We start from the raw sequence: 7,125 nt of genomic DNA, 5'->3' as shown, positions 1-7,125 counted from the left end.
TGAAACTCTTAGACTTGTCGCTACAATTCCACAACATATTGCGATTGAAACAGATAGACGAAGAGCCCACGGGCGCCTGTCCATGAATTGATGCAGCCACGGTCGGGTAACTAGGTAGAACCTCATAACTTTCGAAAGTCGAACAAGCTGCGATGAGGTGCATGTGGTTCGTAAACAGTGACCGACAATTGAGGCAATAGAGACGACACAGATTTGTATATATATATATATATATATATATATATATATATATATATATATATATATATATATATTCTTTAATATTTGGAATGGATAAAATATATAATTCAACACGCATCTTGGGTGATAAATTCCGTACATTCATGCCTTTTATAAATTGCCTGGAAGTGTGGAGAAACGCACGCTATTGAAAAAAAATGCAATCTATTTTTCCCCGACTGCCTTGTCGGATAGTATTCTATGTTAAGTAAACAAGATACATTTATTAATATTGCATTTATTCATTAACCGAGCCAGACACTGACACATTATTTATAGATATGTACGAACTATAAGTGAGTACCATGTAAATAGTTATGCACAATAGCTCTATAAACGTTTGACACGCTCCGTTAAGTCTAAAGAAATAACCTTCAATTCCTTTATCATTATGATACAATTGTATTTAATGATAAACTAGTTAAGTTTAAATAATATTCACAAGGAAATCGCTAAACATTTTGCACATACAATCAACGACTGCAGATGAGTTTGACACTATTAATCTAATGTAAATTAATACTAGTAGTATATTTACAAAAACACTAGTATATGAAAATTATATTTTCCTGACTAGAGAAAATTATTTCAAAAGTTGTTGTCATAATTAAAAATACATCGATACGTCATTGACTTCAGATTTTCTGTTCTGTTCAAAAATGTAGATTAAACCTTTAAATGTAACAGTTTTTAATTTACACTGTTTTTAACGTTTGAAAGTAATTTCTGTTCGAAAATAACAGATTAACTTGCGATTACATAAGCTTTGTACAGACGGCACCTCTTTACGTTTCAGTTTTTGACATGGTCTCACAAGCCTCAGGTGTCACATATCCATATTATAAGTATGTGCAACATAATTTTATGAGATTGCTGACTGCTGTAAGGACATTCTCCTTTAATTCACACATTTCTGTAAGATAATATCGAAAGTGAGATACTTTCAGTAAACATTGAAATAAAAACTAAATAATAACTAAAATAGAACTTACCTTTCCATGTTTTATCTGAAAAAGGGAAAGAAACACTTACTTACCGAAGAATATCGACAAGTCGTAAAACAAAATGGCGAATGAAATACGTTCAGCTTATATTTCAATGTAGATGAAATGGTGCAACATTTTACGAATACACAATATGAAATAAACCATACGACTTGGTCATGAATTGTCTAGACGTCTTATAGTTTATAAAATATTTTAACTGTAGAACAAGAAATCTTGGTACATTCAAAATTGCATATGACAATGACGAAAGTGTACATGTACACAAAATGTCAGCCCTAAATACATGGAAACACCATCGACTCTACGGGAAATTGTGTAATTATTATAAAAAGGGTATACCATAAGTGTCATTTCATATTTAACTTAAACCAGTTGGACAAAATAATAAAATGCAAGGCTCTGCCGATCATTTTATCCATTTCATTCAAGTTTATCACAAGTTAGCTTTTCCTGCTGAAACATCAAACATTCTACTTTCTTTAACTATTGTTATCAAGTTAATTCGACTACGTCTCATATTCGTGAAACAACGTCGACGTAAAAACTTTATTACACTTATGTAGTATCATTTCTATGACTGACCTTCTCTCCAGTAACGTGATATCATGCTATTCGGACAGCACTTTTCACACGAATGGGAAGTGGAAGCGAGGTTCACATAATTCATGGCCATTCATAAGAAAAAATGTTTGACCTATTTCAATTCTGATGTTTCCTTTATTAAGCACATTTCTGTCACTGTATATAATTTATTTTTACTTTGTTTATCTTTATCATAGCAGCAATCCTCGTAAAATTTAGGTAGAAAACATGATGTTTTTGTTTCATAAACATGATTCTATAATTTAGATTGACTTAAAACTTTGTTTGCTTACTTTTTTTTCCACTTCCTTGGCCATTGTCCGGAGATTGAACTGAAAAATAGTTTTCAATCTGAATTATACCTAACTTGGTATCCATTATACAAAAGGACATAAACATTCATCAATCTGTTTTGAAAACAATTTTATTCCAAACTTGATGTTCACTTATGTATAAATAGATTAGATTTCTTGAAGTTACTGGATATTCTAACCACTTGTCATTAAGATTGGACCAAAAATGTGGTCTCTTAAGTGTAAACAAGTATTTTCTTTGATTTGACCTAGTAACTTAGTTTTTGACCCATATTCAAACCTGACCTAGATTTTTCCAAGACAGCCATTCCGACTAAATTTAAGGAACATCCGGTTTAAAAGGAGGCCCCTATTACATATCAAAGTTTTCTTTTATTTGACTGGGTAACCTAGTTTTTGACCCCAGATAACCCATGTTCATACATGAGTTATTTTTTATTAAGGCAACCGGCTTAATTTCATGAAGATCCGGTGTAAAATGCAGTCCCTATTGTATACACAAGGTTTTCTTTGATTTGACCCAGTGACACAGTTTTTGACCACAAATTACCCATATTATAACTTGACCTAGATTTCATCAAAGTAATCGTTCTAACTAAATTTTATGAATACCCAGTGTAAATTGCAGCCCCTATTGTGTACACAAGGTATTTCTTTAATTTGACCGTGTTATCTACTTAGTTTTTGACCCATCATGACCCATATTCAAACTCGACATAGATTTCATCCAGACAAACATTCTGATCAAATTTCATGAAGAGCCCATGTTGCATACACAAGGTTTTTCTTTGATTTGACCTAGTGAGCTGGTTTTTTTTACTCCAAATGACCCATTTTCCAACTTGGCCCAGATTTTATCAAGGTCATCATTCTGACAATCTTTTTTGATGATCATTTGAAAAATACAGCCTCTGTCGCATACACAAGCTAAATGTTGACAGAGAGACAGACGACACCCGAAAGATAGACGACGGACGCCGGACATCGAGCGGTCACAAACTCGCCTGAGCTAAAAAGAAGGTCATAACTAATCGTTGCAACTTTGACTTTAAAATACTTCAGAACCAATTTATTTGTACGACCTAAACCTTTAAAATACTCGCGGTCCGTGACTAACCATTTTCGCACGCGATTTACATGCTCGATTTTCATTGTGAGCCGGAATTTATGTCAATCTGACAATTGCTGAAAAAGTAAGGTCACTACAATATACGTTTGCAGTTAAAATATCAGATTGACATTCGGTACGGCTCATATTTTATATCCACTTTTTCGCAATTTCTAGCCTCATTTTTCTTTGAAGTAAACAGGATAACGTGCTCATCTTTGAGCAACCAAGCAAGAAACATATACGCAGGAGTTTTGTTCTAATCATAAAACCGATATCCAAAAATTGTTCTTATCAGAAATTTAAATGTTTAGAGCTGAGTTTAATGCAAAAGGGAAACAGAAAGTAGACCTAAACATTTTGATGATCAGTTAGATGTACACGTTTCAGAATACAAACTAAAAAATCGTTTCAAAAAGTCGAAACTCTCCGTCTTGTGGCGACATACAACGTAAGGAGTCATTAATATTTATAGGTTATTAGCTTTGTATCGGGAAATATGTACGAGTTCTTCAGCGAAAATATTCTTCCGCTGAGGAACGAGTGCATATTTCCGGATGTAAAGATAATAACCTTTTTATTACACACGCATCTACACGTATAAATATTATGTAAATATCATATATCTGTTCAATAGCTGAATAGGATTGACAATACTGAACTAAATAGAAAAAAATATAGTGCAACAACACGCACTGAATTACGTCACGCACCCGATATGAAATTCAGGCGTAAGTGTATGAAAAAAATATTAACATTTCCGGTACCAGTATAACTTAACGGGGAATAGAAACGAGTATGTAATAAAAAAGTAAAATATATTGCAAAGTGGTTTCATATGTCCCCATTCTAAATGACCAAACATCTTTTCAGCGTAAATGTTAGATAGATGTAATAATCAATCATTTTCGATTCATTACCGATGTCTGATCATTATATCCTGGTGGATTTTTAAAACTATAGTTAATTACAAATGAAATGGTGTTGTTTTACATGCATATTTAGTGTAGGTGTTAGACGGCATATTTGTTTCTTATCATATCCCTTGCTTTATTAAGTGAGTCGGAGAAAATATAAAAATCGAGGCTCTGGTCGAGACTCTTATTTAATAAATTTGAATTTAAAAGGCAATATCCTAATGTTCAATTTTTCATACCTTCTGATCTGAAATCATTGTTCATTGAAATTCAAAATTTACAAACAACTAGATCTGAGTCTGCCTTGCATCGAAGTTTACGAATTAATACGCCCTCCAAATTACTCAAATAGATCATTAAAATCCCAAATATAAAAAAATAAAAGTAGAAAAGAGAGGCTAACCTTCTTTTGTTTTGTACCCGACCTCTTTTTTCTGCTGAACTTGAATGAATGATTTTATTTTGCCGCCAAGTGAAGTTTTATCTGAAGTTCAGTTCCAAGTCGGATACCCATTCTCACCAAGAAAACGTTAGTAATAAATTATACTAACGCCATAACGCCGCATGACAGAAACAATAGGCAAACTAAATCCTCGATGGTTTTATTCAACATTCTATGATTTAAGTGTAGAAAGGTCAAAACCTGAACATACGCTTTACGTGAGTCATTTTCCGTTCCTCCGAGCGTTTCCGTTATAAATGCTTTTTGTGATATTTTGCAAATATTGTATGCATACGCTATATAATAGTGACAAGTAAGCACGTATATAGAGGATATTTGTTTGTTTCGGTGAAATATCAATTTTATTTCACAAGTAAGCATGCAAAACTGATATATGCCACGAGTGAAAATGACTTTTTTGGTGCTCATGAGTGAAACAAAATTGATATTTCACTGACAAAAACAAGTTTTCTTTTTATTTCATATGTAAAACTCTACTTTTGTTGCGTAATTTATAAAATGTCGAAAATCGCAGGAAAGATCAACAGAAAGCATAACACAAATGACGTCATTTTAACGACGTCATCGTCATTATGGTCCCCGGTATTCATAACGCTCGGTATACAATTTGACTTCAATCGCGACGGAGTACCGGAACTAGTTCGGCAAAAACAGTGAAAAATAACAATGATAATCTACTCTTTCAATACTGTGGATTATAATTTTTATTTCACTGAGAATACTGTATAATTCACTGGAAAACATAAAATAAATAAAAATAATTGCGTAAATATGTCTTTAAGCAGTTGTTCTCAAAAACAAGATGGCGTCGTTTAGAAAAAATAAAAAGTAGACCGGCAAGCTCTATCACATCATTGACCTGATAAAGCAAAATTTATCATACCCCATAATTGTTGCATTTATTTTAATGCTTTTTCATATATAAAAAGAATATACACAAAAAAATCACATTCACTTTGTTTTCCAAAAGTTATAATTTTCACCTTTTATTGACAAGCACGGTGGAAATATATAGTTCAATATGGTATTGATGAGTTTTTGTCTGAACTAAGTATTGCATGGTAGTTCATCACCTATTTATTGGTTGCTTTCATAATTCATTGCGGTATTGACTTCATCAATATGGTTTTATTACGTAAATTAATAACGATAACTGCGTAACACAAATAAATGAAGCAAAACATTAATTAATGATTGCCGAACTTCAATTTCTATTGCTATTTTAATGTTATTTAATGTCATGCATTTATCGCGTTGATGGATAGATCTAGTTAAATTCAAAATAATGAAAGTAATACTCACAAGCCATGTTAATCTGCCACCGCTTATGTTTACTGATATACTGTTAGTTCTTAAATGAGCGTTATCTATTGTAAAACATTTCGCCGAGGCTCAAAACAGTTATGTTCAAAGTATAAAACCTTTATCAATAAGACGCCTTGAAGCAAATTTAAAAAAATAAACATAAAATAGACCACTCTGATTTCGCCTGTTCACGAGAGGTTGTGAAGTTACTAAGATATAGAGGATATTTGTTTGTTTTAGCGTAAGATCGAAATATATTTCACCGAGTGAACACTATAATGCAATATTTTCACGAGTGGCACAGCCACGAGTGAAAATGTAAATAAAGGTGTTCACGAGTAAAATATGCTTCGATCTTACACTGAAAACAAACAAATTTGCTATTTATTTTAAATGTATTTTTAATGGTTTTAACCAAATTATATCCAGTTTGTCCGCGCAACGTCACGTGCATCGCATCATGACGTCATAATATCGTGACGTCAGAATATATTTGTAGAAAAAATGTAAATAGTTCTATTATGTGTCCTGATTTCTTTTACATTTACTTATAATAGAAAATAGAATGTAAATATTTATGATCGGATATCCTGTTATTATTTTTATACATTTAGTACACCTTTATTGAGGAATATTTTGCAAGGAATTTTCTATCATTTATTCATATTATTTCGAATTTAAGTGTAGTTCCGTACCAGTGAAAAATAAAAATGATATTTTCACTGTTTGAAACAGTGAATATATCAATTTTATTTCACTGCTAAATTTCATAGGAACAGACTGGGTTTGTATAAAAACCGCTAGAATGAGGCGCATGCAAGGAAGGACAGGCAAAAGTGCGAACTGTATTAACAAGAGCCCGAGTTAATACCATGTCAGTTAATTCTATCAACTGTTAATGACTTTCTTTTGAGTAATGATACGATGACGACAGAAGCCAACAGAAGTATGTTTTGAATGTCAAGGAGCAGTCTCATATTTTTCGTGCAAGTCGTGTATAATTGCCATCATGGAAATACAGTTATTTTGTCGCGCGTCTTTAAACGCATATTTATTTGAATTAATTTTAAAATCACGCCATCTCAAAGAACTTCCGACCTATTACAGAAAAGCGATAAACACGAAAGTAGAACGAAATGACCACCCATGTCAGTCTTAGAAATACAAAAATAATCATTCGTTTCTCTGT

This window comes from Mercenaria mercenaria, chromosome 18 (assembly GCF_021730395.1).
Source record: "Mercenaria mercenaria strain notata chromosome 18, MADL_Memer_1, whole genome shotgun sequence".
Taxonomy (NCBI): domain Eukaryota; kingdom Metazoa; phylum Mollusca; class Bivalvia; order Venerida; family Veneridae; genus Mercenaria; species Mercenaria mercenaria.
Note: the sequence above shows the minus strand (reverse complement) of the source record.